Source organism: Podarcis liolepis, assembly GCF_965112155.1.
Source record: "Podarcis liolepis genome assembly, chromosome: Z".
Taxonomy (NCBI): Eukaryota; Metazoa; Chordata; class Lepidosauria; order Squamata; family Lacertidae; genus Podarcis; species Podarcis liolepis.
In genome coordinates this window covers 28,494,692-28,512,318 of record NC_139570.1, presented here as the reverse complement: position 1 = coordinate 28,512,318, position 17,627 = coordinate 28,494,692, and the positions used below count along the sequence as shown (strand labels likewise).

Genomic DNA, 17,627 nt, shown 5'->3' with positions numbered 1-17,627 from the left:
TCTAGCTGGTATTGCCAGCACCGATTGGCAGCTTCTTTCCAGGGTTTCATTCCCTGCCATACCTGGGCAGGTGGGGACTGAGCCTGGCGCTTTCTGCGTGCAGAGCAAATGCTCTGCCAACTCCAGCATTGATGACATCCTCCCCACGGATGGATGCGGTGGGTATTGGGGGGAGGGGTTGTCTTCTCCCCACAGCTAGAGAAGCTGCCGCTGGTTGTGGTGGTGGTGATGGAGGCGCATGCGCTGTGCTCGTACTGCGGAGCCCAAAGCTCGCAGGGAAGCGCTCGCGCACCGAGCCTCCGCCGCGCGTGCGCTCTCCTGCACGCACCGAGAGAGGCAGTAGGAGCCGCTGCGATAGTCAGAACAGAAGCTGCGGGTGCATCCTCGGTTCTGCAGCCTCCTCAAGTAGCATGACAGGCGGAGACAGGAGCTGCAGCGGCAGCTGCAGGCGCTGAGCCCATCACCGTCGCTTCCAGCATCCCAGCAGGTGACAATGTGGAAATGCGATTTCTTGCTTTGCATTTTTAGAAAGAATTCTCTCTCCCCCCCCCTTCTCCCTCCTCCCTCCGTTTCGCTGCAGGGTGATGCAAAATGTGAAGGGCTCTGACTTTGCATGGCGATGCGCTGGAAGGGCGGGTTGGCCGGCTGATGCTATCCTTTTTGGCTCCCTCCCCACCCCTGGATCTAGGGCTCGGCAGGCGAGGAGGGAGACAGCGAGAGTGAGAGCGCCTTTGGGCACCCTGGATTTGTGGGCTAGCAGCAAGTCCTCTCTCCCCCCCCCCACTCTTTTTTCCGGGAAAGAGGAGGGGAGGGGGCGCATGGTGGTGGGGAGGCTGGAGGGGGCTCCATTGCATTGCGCGAGGGAAGTGGCAGGGCAAGGCGAGTGGGTGGCTGGCTGGCTGCTGCCTGCTGCATGCTGCGGCGCTTGGCACATTCCCGGTTGCTAGAATGTGGGCAGGAGGGCATGCGTGCCATTATTAGCAGAGAAGGGGGGCGGGCAGAGAGAGCGCGAGAGAGCGGGGCGTGGGGAGAGAGGGACAGATTCCGCTGTCAGCCTTAACTAGAGAGAGGTGGGGTGGGGGTAGATGTTCCAAAGTGGAGAGCGAAGGATATGGGGGCGGGGCGAGACCCTTACATCTAGGGATCTATAAAGACAGGGTAGCTCAGGGAGCTCTCCGGAGAAGGACATCGCTTTTTGCACATCATTCTATGGCATCTGCTTCAGCATATATTGGGTGGGTACTTTGGAAAACCACCGATGTTGGCTTACTGCATTCCCTTTCGGGCAATTTCCACAACAGAGGGCACGTGAGGGTGTTGGGAGGGAGGCCTCGAGGACTAGAAACTGGTTTGTATGGGAGCCCGAAAGGGCTCCACTTGCAGGACATGAGAGAGTACCTTGAAGCATGTGCAGAGTGCTTTGCCTCACTGCAGCTGCGTAACCAAGGTCAGCATTCCATGCATCTCTTGGATGAGCAAATGGAATTTCCAGGTCAGAGATTACGGCTTCTTGACCGCCTTGAGTCCTGGCATCTCAGGTTTTAGAAGCCGATTAGCCAGTGGCTGTGAGCTTGCCATACAGCTGGGCTTGAGCACTCGGGGGCATTCTTGTGACTGCAGTTCTGTGACTTGGATTTGCTTCTTGCTGGCTGTCAGATGCTGTGGTTTGCGTGGGTATGCCATTGGGTGAGAAAGTATAATAATAATAATAATAATAATAATAATAATAATAATAATAATAATGGCTGATAACATTGAGGTTCATAATAAGAAGGAATGAGAATATTAGACACATGATTCTGTGGATGAGTTGCCTGGGAATTCACTAACTGATTTAGCAGTTTGAAAGCAACTGACTTCAAATTCCAGTACCTGGACTGGATGTCTTCACTCCTATAAATTATTGCTCCTTCCTACCCTGGCATCCTCTGTCCCTTGGTGATTTAAATATATCGTATAGTGTACCTTGAGAAGCTGGGAAAACTTAGCTTGGGCAGCCCATTGGAGAGGTTAGCACATGAACACAGTCTCCTAGTCAGCTTGAGGCCTGTCTCAGGTGTCAATACTGAGGCTGTTGCCCATCTCTGCACCTGCAAGCCAGCAGTGGCATAGCATGGGTTGCTAGCACCAGGGGTGGGCAAACTGCTGCTGATGACGCAGTGCCCCCCCAACAGAGACAAGTGGGCCGCATTGGATAGCCTGCCCATGCAGGGGGGAGCCCGGCTAGCTAATACAGCCCTTGGCAAGTGAATCCTCCCCTTGACGCTTGTGGAGAAGACTGCCGGGCTGGGCTGGGGTGGCCCCTTGTCTATATCCATCCCTCTATTCACACCCACTCACTGTGGGCCTGAGCTTCTCTTCCACCTTCACCAGGGCAGGATGGGGATCCCTGTGGAAGCTGGCACCTGTGTGGGGGCACCTGGTTGAGTCCCCTCAGAATTGTGCACCCAGGGCCATGCCCCCGCCGGCTCCCCCCTATGCTACACCACTGCAAGCCATCATGAGCTAGTTTGCTGCTCCAGGTGAAAATTAGTTTTACTTCCCCAGTCTTTTACATTTTCTTGAATTTTTTGTACTTGTACTTGTGATAGTATGCATTAACATACAGTGAACAAAAGTGATATGATAAAAACTTTTAATGGAAGACACAAGTTCTCCCTTCTTTTGTTGGCTTTGGGAGAAAGCAATTCTCCCCCGCCCTTGCACCTAACTTAAACTTGACATGCGGGGTCCATGACCAGATATCACAATATTTTTGTCTGTATTTTAAGGCTGTCACAGGGAGCTCTAGATTTGACTGAGGTGGTGCAGCTGGGAAAAGCATAAGAAGAGCTTGCTGGATCAGACCCATGGGCCATCTACTCCAGCATCCTGTTCTCATGGCGGCCAACCAGATGCCTGTGGGAAACCCACAAGCAGGATTTGGGCACAAGAGCCCTCTCCTCTCCTGTGGTTTGTAGCAACTGGTATTCAGAAGCATTATTGCCTCCGACTGTGGAGACAGAGCATAGTCATCAAGTCTAATAGCCACTAATAGCCTTATCCTTCATGAATTTTTCTAATCCTCTTTTAAAGCCATTGGGGTTAGTGGTCATCACTGCCTCCTGTGGAAAACAGGATACTGTTTCTCCCGCCTTTTTCTTCTTTTTTTCTATTTAAGGCCTAATCTGTGCTATATATTTAAAGCAGTACTGTACCACTTTAAATAATTATTCCCTTCCCCAAAGAAGCATGGGAAGTGTAGTTTGTTTATGGTGCTGTGAGTTGTTGTTGTTGTTGTTGTTGTTTAGTCGTTTAGTCGTGTCTGACTCTTCGTGACCCCATGGACCAGAGCACGCCAGGCACTCCTGTCTTCCACTGCCTCCCGCAGTTTGGTCAAACTCATGCTGGTAGCTTCAAGAACACCATCCAACCATCTCATCCTCTGTCGTCCCCTTCTCCTTGTGCCCTCCATCTTTCCCAACATCAGGGTCTTTTCCAGGGAGTCTTCTCTTCTCATGAGGTGGCCAAAGTATTGGAGCCTCAGCTTCAGGATCTGTCCTTCCAGTGAGCACTCAAGGCTGATTTCCTTAAGAATGGAGATGTTTGATCTTCTTGCAGTCAATGGGACTCTCAAGAGTCTCCTCCAGCATCATAATTCAAAAGCATCAATTCTTCGGCGATCAGCCTTCTTTATGGTCCAGCTCTCACTTCCATACATCACTACTGGGAGTTGTTAGGAGATCCCTATCCCCCCCCCACAGAGCTATGATTCCAAGTTTTCATAGGCAGAGGTGCCACCTTCTCCAGAGGACTGAGAGGGCACAATGTGACATTCTGACTTTAGAATGTCACACGCATGACATTGCATGATGTCAAGACATTGCATGTGGAGCCCTCTGAACATTGAGGGGGCCTAGCCTCAAAAAAAGATTGGCGGGGGGTGGGTTTCCAAAGTGCCACAGCCCCTAGGAGCCTGCACCCTTGTCCATGGGAAACAGGACTGACTTTTAAACTACTTTGGGAATCATACCTCAGTGAGGGTAATAGAGACCTTCTCACAGTTCCCTTTAACAAAATACAGTTCTCAGGATTCTTTGGTGTAAGAGAGCTTTAAACGTATAGCAGTTAATCCTATAAGGGGAAATGCCCCTGTATTTTTTCCCTTTGAGGATCTAACTGCAATTTGAAAAGCTCAAAAATAGGTTTTTATTTTTTTTAAGGCTGGGATATTTGTTTTTTATTAAATTGCAGGGCGGGATGGTGGTGGAAGCTGGAGGGTGGGTACTTAGACCCTGAATATGGGCTTGTAGAAATTGGTGAGTACCTTTTTCCCAACCTCATGCTCTAATTCAGAGACCCTAACCTCCTGTTTGCAGTGTAACTCCCGTACATGGCTACGCAGAAATGACCCCCAGTTAAGTCCAACAGAACTTACTCCCAGGTATATAGGATTGCAACCTCAAAGTTGCCTGGTGCTTACTGCAAAGATGCAGTAAGCACCAGGCAAGGATCTTCCATGTGACTGTCACATGTAGTTTGCAAAACTGTGGTTTTGTCCTTACAAAGGGTCTGGGGCAGGACAGGAACAGTGCCCTCCTCCCTGCTTCAGTTTTCTCCCATTGAAGATCATTCTCCCTAATCAATACAAATCCTGCTCCATTCACCCATTCACCTGTATGGAAAGAGATGAAGAGACTATTTTCAGGTAAACCACACAACTGATGGAAAGGTAAAGCAGTGTATCAGCTCTTACTGTGCCAAAATTTTGAGAAACCCAGATTTTAAAAAAGTTTTCTTCATCTGTGAAAGGGGATTCAATTTCTCTGCCTCTTTTTCAAGGTGCTTTATAGTTTCTTTATGCTTTTAAAGGGCGCAAGATGGAGTTTATCACTGTGAGGTAGCTATGGCGGGTGGGCAGTGTGTATGTCTTCCTGTTACACATTTCTCCAGCTCTTTGCAGCCTCTCTAGCTATTGTGCTTCCTGATCTCCAAAAACCCCATAGGATAAATTAGCTCATGAGTTGGAGCTGGGCATATTTACCCTGGAGAAGAAAAGACTGAGAGGAGATATGGTAGCCATCTTCACATATCTGAAGGGCTGTCATATAGAAGATGGAATAAGCTTGTTCTCTGCTGGTCCAGAGGGGTGGACCCAAACAGTGGCGTAGTGTGGGGGGGTGCAGGGGGGCCCGGCCGCACCGGGCGCAACACCTGGGGGTTAGGGTTAGGGGGCGCAAATCCACAGGTTAGGGGGCGCAAATTACTTGCCTTGCCCCGGGTGCTGACAACCCACGCTACGCCACTGGACCCAAAACCAATGGATTCAAATGACAAGAAAGGAGATTCCAAATACAGTGGTACCTTGGTTTACAAACTTAATCATTCCCAGAAGTCCATTCTTAAACCAAAGCGTTCTTAAACCAAGGCGTGCTTTCCCATAGCAGCGGGGGACTCAATTTACACTCAACAGGAAGTGGAATGTGTTCTGCTTCCAAGGCAAAGTTCACAGACCAAAACACCTACTTCCGGTTTTGCAGCATTCTTAATCCTAGTTGTTCATAAACTAAGCTGTTCTTAAACCAAGGTACCACTGTAAACACTAAGAAGAACTTTCCAATGGTCAACAGTGGAATAGGCTGTCTCAGAATGTGGTGGACATTCTTCAATGGTTGTTTTTAAACAAAGGTTGGATGGCCATCTGTCAGGGATTATTTAGCAGGGAGTGGACTAAATTCACCTTGGGGACCCTTCCAAGTCTACAATTCTGTGAATTTGTGTCTTCCCTTTTTTAATGGAAGTGTAGGAAGACTGTGTTTTTTATGTGTGATTACTGAGCACCTGAATTCAGTGCACTCATTCTTCCTTTTATCTTTTAGAAAAGATCTCGTTGCACTGATTCCTGTAACAATTCCACTTTTGAAAAATGTATGTAGCATTGTTAGGTGTACTCAACGGAGACAACCAAGGATTGTTGAATTAACATGTAATTGGTCACTTATTAAGGACAGCAAGAACAATGATTGCCAGAAACTAGAAAGAAGCAAATATTTTTAATCGTACAAACATGGTATAATGTGATTTGGGAGATAGCACTTTATCAAAATCTGACACAATTTTTTCCCATGCCTAGAAGGCAAAAAGAGATACTTTTGTGGTGGGCTGGTAGCCATTCATAGAGCACATGAACAAAGTCCCTACAGGACAGACTGTACCTGTTGCGCTCTGTAATAGATGGTTGTGTCAACGTCTTGACACCAGCAACTTTTGGACTCTTCACTTCAGTGCTTACAATAACTTTACTACTATTCTTTAGAGCTTCAGGTTTGTAATGAGGAAGAGGAGTGGAATGCTTAGTTTGTCCTTTTTCTCTTTTAAACAAAAACCCCCAATGAATTGTTGTCAGGAGCAGGGTAGGCAGCATCCCTAATGCCTGCACTTAAAGAAAAGCCTTTTTGAGGATGTCACAGGGCTGTCAGGAAACCTGGGCACTCAGAAAGGCTACAGGGTGCAGATCACTGGCTGGATGATTTGGACTGACCCTGTGGGTGGGGGGGGGTGTTGGAGAGAGGGGTTGAGGACTCTGTGATCCCCCTGCAGGAATTCAACCAATGGCAGCCCCTCCCATCCTGCCTGTTGGGCTGAGCTTCTGCTGAGCAGGGCTACAGCGAACATACTGTGCATAATAGCATAGTTGTTTCATGAGATTATGGGGATGGAGCCAGTGCCACAAGTAGTGATTTCTAGGCCCTGGGGCTGGCAGCCAATTTTCTGGCCTCTTTCATCCCCTGGAAAGCAGCACCAAGCCGAGTTAAGGATAATTGTGGGTCCTGCTGCTGAATTTGTTCAAGTCCCTGCTGCTCAGCTGGTCTAATCCTGCTCTGCAGCTAAGGCACAAAAATAAGTCTGTGGCCAGTCTTTGATGGTAAAGGCCTTGATGCGTCTTTCTACCATCAGGCTGCAGACTGTTTCCTTTCTGGTCTGCTGTCTTTACTAAGACCCCAAGTAAGCATTGCTAATTTAATATTATTTTAGTTGATGGTGTACAAGTGTGTCCCCAGAACCTCACTTTGTGCTCCTGGTTGGGCTCACAGGTGGGTTTAAGACTTGGTGCCCCAAATTTATGATCGGAAGGAGCTATCTTAATCAGACCTACTGGTCCGGACAGCCCTCTGCATTTATAAATACCAGAAGATGGAGTATTGCTTTGCTGGGTGCATACAGAGTCCATCAAGTCCAGCATCCCATTTCCAGCTGTGGTCAGCCAGATGCCACACAATAATAGCCCTTCCTTGTACGCTGCCTCTGAACCTGGATGTCATACGAACTTAAGCTGGCGGCCATAATACCTTGTGACACTGAATGCCTTAAATCTTGTTAAACTATGGAACAAGGTGGTAGTGAAGGCCACCAACTTGGGTGGCTTTAAAAGAGGATTAGACAAATGCATGAGGACAAGGCTCTCAATGGCTACCTGCCATGATGGCTATGTTCTCCTTCCAATGTTGGAAATAATATGACAGTTGCTGGGAATCACAAGTGGGGAGAATTGCTTCTGTGTTGAACCAAATTGTTGAACCAAAGGTGAGCTGTTCCAGAAGCTTTGCTAACATCACAATTCAAAGTGTTGGTGCTGACCTTTAAAGCCCTAAATGACCTCAGCCCAGTATACCTGAAGGAGCATCTCCACCCCCATCGTTCAGCCCAGACACTGAGGTCTAGGTCTGAGGGCCTTCTGGCAGTTCCCTCACTGTGAAAAGTGAGGTTACAGTGAACCAGACAGAGGGCCTTCTTGGTAGTGGCACCCACCCTGTGGAATGCCCTCCCATCAGATGTCAAGGAAAAAAACAACTGACTTCTGGAAGACATCTGAAGGCAGCCCTATTTAGGGAAGTTTTTAGTGTTTGATGCTTTATTGTGTTTTTAATATTCTGTTGGGAGCTGTCCAGAGTGGCTGGGGAAATAGTCAGATGGGTGGGGTATAAATAAATAAATAAATAAATAAATAAATAAATATTCAAGATAACCCAACAATTAATTGGTATTGGTTGCAGCAATGAGCTCATTTGTTTCGATATATGTTAATTGGTTTGCTTTGATGTTATCCTTATCTGCAGAATTGGGGTGCTGGTCTGTGAACCCAGAAAGGGGAGCTATCTGTAAGGGTTGGGTATTTGCCACCTATGCCCTCATCTAGTGAGATGAAATGATGTACAGCATGCTGTATAAAGAATCTATGCACTTTTACATAAGAAGTTTACATAAGAAATAAGAAGGAAGGATGGAGAATTGAGTTGCACAAAATGAAGAGAAGCGCTGCAGGTGGCCTACCTGTGCTCTAAAGTAGGCCTCACCAAACTGGTGCCTTCTAGCTGTTTTGTACTACAACTCCCATGAGTCTTGGCTACCATGACAGTGCTGGCTAGAACTGGTGGGAGTGGCAGTCCAGATAACTAGGGGCCATCAAGTTGGTGAAGGATGCTCTAAACAATTCATAATTTTAGGAGATTCTATCATTTTGCACTCTTCTCCTTTCCTCTTTTATATTGTTGTGATTGCATTATTTATTGTAGATCTTGCCTGATAAGCTGCCCCTCCCAAAGAGGTGCAACAATACAGAGCCAGCCTTAAATTACTAGCCATTTACTCATGCAAGGGACTTTCCCTGCCTGCCTCTGCCCCTTGGCGCTCAGCCAGATGTAATCATTCTGAATGTGCTGCTTCCATTAGCTCATCACTGCACTCATGCAGGAATAATGTAATCCCTTTGCCGTCTCAGTGCGTTTTCCCATTGCTATGGCTTCGCAGCACCCCAAATGCAAGTAGAAATCTGATCTTAAATGACCCCATCAGCTTGCCTTTGGGGAGGTTTGAGGAGGTTTCTGACATCCCTGGTGGCTCATCCAAAAGAATGTACTCTGTTGATTTTGGTGAAAGAGGAGCAGGAAAGGCCTCAGTTTATGTGCTTGGCACTCCCCTTGAAAAGAAGCAGACTTAAAATGTGTTTGTGGTGATGCTGGTCCTGTTGTGGAGGTGGGGATGATTAACAAAATCAATCCTTCTGGCTAACTGGGAATATCCCCTCACTCACCCAAGTTTAGGATATTCCACCATTCTTCAGCACAGTTTCTCTTTCATTGAGAAAAATAAGTGGCTCATGTAAATCTAAACTAAACTTTAATAATACTGTAAAGGAAACTAACAAAATACAGTGGTACCTCGGGTTAAGAACTTAATTCGTTCTGGAGGTCCATTCTTAACCTGAGGTACCACTTTAGCTAATGGGGCCTCCCGCTGCTGCTGCACCGCCACCACGCAATTTCTGTTCTCATCCTGAGGAAAAGTTCTTAACACAAGGTACTATTTCTGGGTTAGCAGAGTCTGTAACCTGAAGCATCTGTAACCTGAAGTGTCTGTAACCTGAGGTACCACTGTAGCATAATGAGAGAAACTAAATACAGTACAACCACTTGAGGCAAGTCTGAGACAAGAAGCAAGAAGAGGCAGTTGGTCCCTCTTAACCAGGGGTTGGCAAGGCTTACCGGCCATGAGCCAGATCACTCCTGTGGAGATCATCTGTAGGCCAGACCAGCGCAGCACAACACTGGAAATCGCATCTGTGCATGTCTGTGGCACCAGAAATTGCTTCTGTGCATGCCCAGACACTGAAAATCATGCCTGCACAAAAGCGAATTTTGGTGTCTGGACATGTGCAGAAGTGATTTCTGGTATCTGCATGTGTGCAGACGCAATTTCTGGCGCTGCTCGGTGAGTCCCCGTGCCATGCCGGTTTAGCGCAGCACGTGGAGGACTTGCCAAGCGGGCGGCTTGGTTCGGGGGCGGCTCCTGGGCTGGTAAAACAGTCTTCGTAAGCTGGATCCAGCCCATGGACCGCACATTGCTGACCCCTGCTCTTAACTGACATTCTTAACGGAACACAGACTGAAGGGAGGGGCTGATTCCAGAGCAAAACACACAAGCTACATACCAAACATTCTACTGATCAAATTAGGCCCCAGGTACTATTTCTGGTAACGCCAGAAATAGGGGACGTGGGTGGCGCTGTGGGTTAAACCACAGAGCCTAGGACTTGCTTATCAGAAGGTTGGCGGTTCAAATCCCCGTGATGGGGTGAGCTCCCATTGCTCGGTCCCAGCTCCTGGCAACCTAGCAGTTCGAAAGCATGTCAAAGTGCAAGTAGATAAATTGGTACCGCTCCGGCGGGAAGGTAAACGGCGTTTCCGTGCACTGCTCTGGTTCACCAGAAGCGGCTTAGTCATGCTGGCCACATGACCCAGAAGCTGTACTCGGCCTGTAGAGCAAGATGAGCGCCGCAACCCCAGAGTCGGCCACGACTGGACCTAATCGTCAGGGGTCCCTTTACCTTTACCTTACTATTTCTGGGTTAGCGGAGTCTGTAACCTGAAGCGTATGTAACTCGAGGTACCACTGTATACAGAATGTACAGTGTAAATTATTACATTAATAAAACTGAGATAGATACAGAATGGAAAACGGAATTTTTATTTTCTATTATTGTGACTTCCCTCCACCACAGCACGACATCCGTTGATATATCTTGAACTTGTCATTGTGTTATATATATTTGTTACTTTGGCCCCAGAACAATCTTACAATAATTTTTCCATTCCTTTATGAACTTAGTCCATGCATATCAATAAATTTGTTTTGGAACGATGTCTTGTCATATATTCTTCTAAGCAGTTTCATTCCTTCTTAAGTTTTTGATTCGACTGAAGTCTAATGGCTGCTGTCATTTTAGCCACCTCTATGAATCCACATAATTTGTTTAACCAATCCTCTACTGAGGGCACATTGCCCCCTTTCCAATTTTTTGCTATCATCAACCTGGCAGCAGGTTGTTTGAACCCTGAGACCTTACCAAATTCCGTCATTTTTTCTAAGATTTTTGGAATACTTTCTTCTGGTTGTTCCACCATTAATATTAAATTGTCCGCAAAAGCTTTCAGTTTAAAGGATTCCCCCCCCCCCAATGTTGTTCCTTGAATTCCTTGATCTTTTCTTATATCCAGTGTAAGTATTTCTAGGACTATAATAAACAGTAAGGGGGAAAGTGGACAACTCTGCCTGGTCCCTTTTTCTATTTGGACAGACTCCGTCATTTCACTATTAATTATCAGATTGGCTTTCTGTTTTTCATAGATTGCCCTTATTCTTCTAGTAAAATGGTCTCCCATTGCTATTGATTCAACAATTTTCCACAAGAACTTCCAGGAAACATTGTTCAATGCCTTCTCTGCATCCACTAGCATAAAGGCTGCTTTCTTTCCTGGGTTTAAGTTTAGATATTCAATCACATTAATCAACATTCTCATATTATTTTTCATGTGTCTATATGGCAAGAATCTGGCCTGATCATCATGAATAATATCTTTTAATACTTTTTTAATCTATTGGCCAGAATTCCTGCATAAAGTTTATAATCATTATTAAGCAATGAGATTGGTCGATAGTTGTTAACAGATTCTTGAGTTGTTCCTTGCTTAGGTATCAACACTATGTTAGCTGCTTGCCAAGTCACTGGTATTCTTCCATCTTCCAAGATCTTGTTCATAAGTATCTTCAGAGGTAAGGCTAACACCTCTTCTAGTCTTTTATAATGTATTTCTGGCAAACCATCTGGTCCCAGGGATTTTACAGTATTGGCCTTTGAGATAGCTTGGTGTAGTTCCATCATAGATATAGGTGATTTGAATTGTCCAATTTTGTTTTTTACCACCTTTGGGATTTCCTTTCCCTGGAGATATTTTATTATGTCCTGTTCTTCAAAAAAATATTTTTATTGGTTTTTCCATATATACATCCTCTAACAATATTTCTCTAACAATTTTCCATATTTCCCCCCTCCCCTGGACTTCCCTCATATTCCCATTTTGTTTTATTTCCATATTACTCACCCTGCGTGTTGTTTCCTAATTTCCCCCCCATACGTATAATCTTACTTTTTGTTATATACAATTGTGTTTGTTTATTCAAACCCTGCCAGTGAGTCCAGTTCTTTATGTTGCTTCTTCATATATGCTGTAAATGGTTCCCATTCTCTTTTAAAGTCTTTGTTATCCTTTTCCTATAATTTGTCTGTTAATTTTGCCAGTTCTGCATATTCCATAAGTTTCCCTTGCCATTGTTCTTTCGTTGGTATTTCTACTGTCTTCCAAGCTTTGTCCTGTTCTTCTTCTATATATGCCTTGTATAATTTTTTGAAATATCTTACAAAACACTTGCTTATTTCTTCTGGCTCTTCTATTATCTTCTCTTCTCTGTTTCTCTTTAAAATTGTTCAGATTAGGAACACGTGCACAAGATTGCTCTCCTTCTCTGAAATACACTATGCTTCTCACTTTTCCTTCTCTTGCCTTTGGATTAAGAATTCTGTAACTTTTGTGCCCCTTCTCAAAGCCAACAAATATTCCTAACTCAGTCCTGGTGACAAGTCTGGTATGTCTTTGTGCTGGCACATATGCAAAAACTTTAGACTCTAATGTGACAGATGTTCGGTACTCTTCCAAATCAAAGTTCAAATGCTGTTTTATTTGTAGCTTTTGTTGGCAGTCTGTTCTGCAAATATGTTGCTATTATCACTGCCTTACTCCAATATTCAATGATAAATTAGACTCTGTAAACATATATCTGACCAGCTCCATCAGAGAGCAATTCTTTCTCTCCTCCGCAGCATTTTGTTCTGGAGTAAATGGGGTAATGTGCAAATGTTTAATACCACTTTCATCTAGATAAGATTTGATGTGGTGTGACATGCCCTCACCACCATTGTTTGAAAGTATTGCTCATGGCTTTCTCCCAAATTGGTTTTCAACACTTGCAATAAACATCTTCAATTTCTCTGCAGTTTCTGATTTTTCCTTTAAAAGATAAGTTGTGCAGTTTTGCGAATAATCATCAATAAACATTAATACATACTTATTTTTCCCATGAGATCAGTTGAATTGGACCACATATATCAGTATAAATAAGTTGAACTTTTCTGGCTTTCCTTGGGGATAGAAGGTCTTGTTCCCCAACAAACAACTTTCACATATTTCATTGTTCAGGTCAAGTTTACAAGGTTAAATTTCCATTCCTCTCACCAAACCTTTCTTTGGCAGGTCTGCAATAATCCTGAAGTCTCTATGCCCAAACCTTATGTGCCACAGGTTCCACTTGAATTCTTCTTGACCATATTCTTCTTGACCTGTATCTAGCACAAAGACTCCATTATTTTCAAAACCTTGTGTGTATAAAAGTCCATCTTTGATAATTACACATCTGTTGTGATTAAAATTTACATTAAAACCACGTTTGGTCAGGGTTGACACACTCAGCAAACTGTTAATTCTGGCAAGTAAACTACACCTCTCACTTCATTACAAACTGTTTTTCTGCCTGAACACATTTGAGCGAACCTGTTCCTTTTCCTTGCACAGAAATTTTGTGGCCATTTGCAACTGTAACTGTCTCTGATGAGTTTTCATTTAACTCTCTGAAAAAAATAGCATCACATGTTATGTGCAATGAAGCTCCCAAATCAATTAACCAACCAGAAGAGTTACTGTTAATAGTATCAATTTTCCTATAACTTGAGATTGCTAGATAGTTATGATGAACTGTAAAAGCATTTTTGGTTTGCTTTCTGTCACTACCCTGGAACTTTTCTTTATTAGTAACACTTTGTTTTGTACAATTCCTTGCAAAATGTTCTATTTCCCACACAAAAAGCATATAGATTTGTCTCTTTTGGCCGCAGCTTGAAAAGCAGCCTTATTTTTAAATATATACATATCAGTAAATACTTACGTTTCATGCTCTGCTGCCTTTTCAGCTCTCCTAGCAGTCTCCTCTTTAAGTCTTGATACAACATATTTCATATCAAGTTTATCTTTAGTCTCCTGCATGTATCAAAAACTGTAACTTTCAGGCAAACTTGACAGAATTAAAATCACTTCTTCAAATTTCTTGCCTATAATATCTAAATGATCCATCAACTCTGTCACTTCACTTAGATGCTTTTATAAATCTCCATTTTCTTTCTATTTTAAATTAAACAGCTTTCTTGATAAATACAGTCTCTCGTTCAGAGTATTTCTCTCATACACCTCTTTCAGACCTTGCCACAACTCTTTGGCAGTCTTAACATTTCTTATGTGATGTAAGTCACTGTCACTCACATAAATTGAAATTTCTGTCCTTGGCTTTCTGTCCTGCTTTTACCACTTTACTTTTTCTTCCTCTTCTGCTGATACAGATTTTAGGTCCATAAAAGATAGTTACTTGAAGTGAGAACAGGCACAGCAGGCTCTAGGGCTTTTGTAGCTTTTATATACATGGCCATATTTTTATTATTCTCTCTCTCTCTGCCAGACTGGACCCATAACCCAATTGTTGTGGAGGTGGGGATGATTAACAAAATCAATCCTCCTGTCAGACTGGAAATATCCCCTCACTCATCCAAGTTTAGGATACAGTGGTGCCTCAGGTTACATACGCTTCAGGTTACATACGCTTCAGGTTACAGACTCTGCTAACCCAGAAATAGTACCTCAGGTTAAGAACTTTGCTTCAGGATGAGAACAGAAATCATGCTCCGGCAGCGCGGCAGCAGCAGGAGGCCCCATTAGCTAAAGTGGTGCTTCAGGTTAAGAACAGTTTCAGGTTAAGGACGGACCTCCAGAACAGATAAAGTTCTTAACCCAAGGTACCACTGTATTCCATGCCTTTCCTCAGCAGAGTTTCTTTGTCTTTGAGGAAAATAAGTGGCTCATGTAAATGTAAACTAAGCTTTAACATTAAAGGAAACCGTAACAAAACAGCATGATGAGAGAGGTTAAATACAACATGAGGCAAGTCTGAGGCAAGAAGCAAGAAGAGGCAGTTGGTCCCTCTTAACTGACATTCTTAACGGAACACAGGCTGAAGGGAGGGGCTGATTCCGGAGCAAAACATACAAGCCCCGCCCACCACATACCCAACACTCTACTGTAGGCACGTCCAACTCCCAAGAGACTGTGATCTACTCCCAGTTTTAAAAACCTAGCAGTGATCTACCTATTGTCATTGGAGGGAGGAGGAGCGTGTATGGGGTGGGTGGATTGCCCAGAGTTATTGAACTTTTTTTTTTGAGGATTGCCCACAGTTGTTGAGCCCAGAGTTGTTGAGCTTTTTTGGGATAGGATTGCCCAGAGTTCTTCAGCTTTTATTTGTTAATTTTCAGTAAACTTTATTTAATCCCATGATCAATAAGGTCCCGCGATCTACCAGGATCAGCCAGGGATCTACCAGTAGATCACGATCTACTGGTTGAACATGCCTGCTCTACTGATCAAATTAGGAGTATCTTACAAAGCGGGTTCTCCTTCATGGAGAGCACGTGTTGCGGTGGGAGCAACTATGACATCCACTGTTGCTGGGCGGGTTAGTTTGGATAGCCACGAATTTGACTGGGCACCCCCAGTGTTGCTGGGGAAAATTAATGGTTGCTATTTTATTTGATGGTTGGGGGTGCTATATAGGTTCCTCTGCGCAGCATTGAGCTTCCTTTTTTCGCTGAGCACATCGGATTACCCGCCCTTGTTGTTGTTGTTTAGCCGTTTAGTCGTGTCCGACTATTCGTGACGCCCTGGACCAGAGCACCCCAGGCACTTCTGTCTTCCACTGCCTCCCGCAGTTTGGTCAAACTCATGTTCGTAGCTTCGAGAACACTGTCCATCCATCTTGTCCTCTGTAGTCCCCTTCTCCTTGTGCCCTCCATCTTTCCCAACATCAGGGTCTTTTCCAGGGAGTCTTCTCTTCTCATGAGGTGGCCAAAGTATTGGAGCCTCAGCTTCACGATCTGGCCTTCCAGTGAGCACTGAGGGCTGATTTCCTTAAGAATGGATAGGTTTGATCTTCTTGCAGTCCATGGGACTCTCAAGAGTCTCCTCCAGCACCATAATTCAAAAGCATCAATTCTTCAGTGATCAGCCTTCTTTACGGTCCAGCTCTCACTTCCATACATCACTACTGGGGAAACCATAGCTTTAACTATACAGACCTTTGTTGGCAAGGTGATGTCTCTGCTTTTTAGAATGCTTTCCCCCCCCAAAAGATATTTATTAAAGTTTTTAAAAACTGCTTTTTAGAATGCTGTCTAGATTTGTCATTGCTCTTATCCCAGGAAGCAGGCGTCTTTTAATTTTGTGACTGCTATCACCATCTGCAGTGATCATGGAGCCCAAGAACTCACTGCCTCCATTTCTTCCCCTTCTATTTGCCAGGAGGTGATGGGACTATTCTCCCTTTAATTAGGGTTTGTTTGTGCTGACCCTGCTATGCCTGTAATGGGGTTGTCTGCATTGGAGCAGGGGCCTGGTAGGAATTTTACCATTTGGCTGATTAGCTGGGGCCACTTGGGTTTGCCTACTGAGTAGCAAATTGTCACAACTTGTAAGGTTGCGGTTAGGCATTGGTTAATTTTTTGGTTGGTGGAGAGGATGAGGTTGACTGTGCCTGCCCCTCCAATGCTGCTCCTGCAAGGGTATTCTGTTAAAGGAATCCAGGGGCTCGCCATGCTTTTGTCCGTATCCCTGACAAAGGACTAGGGCCACGCAAGAGCCCCAGGGAGCATTTGGGGAGAGGTGTGAGCCTGGCACCCAGCTTTATTCTCTCCCCAAAATTGTTTGCCCTTACTGACTTCCACACGAGTGTGGTTGTCAGTTCTGTTCCTACCTCCAAGTGGGACAGATAGTCCCTAACCAATGCCTAAGCAACCACTCACATACTGTAATTCAATAAAGTTGTGGCCAAAATTATGCCAAAAACCCAAACAAAAATGATGTGTGAACCATGTTTTTATTCAGGGGTGTCTTGGGGGGTCCTTGACAGGCAAGTGCTTGGCTGCATATGTCTTAAAGAAGGAGAGAGATGGTGAACTGAATGCATGTGGTGACCTTAAAAAAGGTAAAGGACCCTTGACAGTTAGGTCCACTTGCAGACAACTCTGGGGTTGCGGTGCTCATCTCGTTTTACAGGCTGAGGGAACCAGCGTTTGTCTGCAGACAGTTTCAGGCAGGGCTTTATTTCAGAAGGAACTCACCAGAACTCAGTTCCAGCACCTCTCAGGTGGGCACCATTGCCATTATAAGAGAACAAGGGAGGTGCTCATGGTTAATTCTGGCATCTCTTTTTCTAGAAAAATACTACTACCCTTATCCTTTTGTGCCCAGAAGGTCACTGTGCTGTGCAGGAGAGTTTCTCCTCAATGTTCCCAAAATATCAGGAGCCCCACTCCACAATCACTCAGAGCAGGGCTTTCCATGTGGTTGCCCCTTTTTGATGGAACAATGTTACTTTCAAGCAGCTGGGATAGCTCAGTTGGTAGAACATTAGATTCTTAATTTCAGAGTCATGGGTTTGGGCTCCACCTTGGGCATGTCAGGGGGTTGCGCTAGATGACCCATGTAGTCTCTGCCAACTCTACAGTGGTAGAGATTCTAAGATATGACAGGCACCCACAATCTGTACTTTCTCGAAACAATTGAAAACATGTTTGTTTCAACAATTATTCCTGCTGGGTGAAATATCTTTTAGGTGTTCATTTGTATTGTTCTTAAAACTAATTCAGTTGTTTTTATGGT

At 44.8% G+C, this 17,627-nt stretch overlaps 1 protein-coding gene and 1 long non-coding RNA gene across 4 annotated transcripts in view; one reads left to right on the top strand and one right to left on the bottom strand.

Annotated features, from left to right (window-relative positions):
* Nucleotides 1-286: 286 nt before the first annotated feature.
* LOC310698232 (actin-binding protein WASF3-like) overlaps nucleotides 287-17,627 on the top strand; it is a 79,374-nt gene continuing 62,033 nt past the window's right edge. For 2 of the 3 annotated variants that reach the window (XM_083485218.1, XM_083485217.1), the window contains exon 1: nucleotides 288-487. The gene's annotated coding sequence lies outside the window, so the exon portion shown is untranslated. Of the gene's footprint in view, nucleotides 488-17,627 lie in introns of all 3 variants that reach the window. The other variant, XM_083485223.1, reaches the window with a different exon arrangement.
* LOC310698362 lies at nucleotides 6,014-15,950 on the bottom strand. Its single transcript, XR_014521454.1, has 2 exons — nucleotides 13,813-15,950; nucleotides 6,014-13,498 (listed from the first exon to the last, which is right to left on the bottom strand). It is a non-coding gene; the product is annotated as an uncharacterized lncRNA (long non-coding RNA).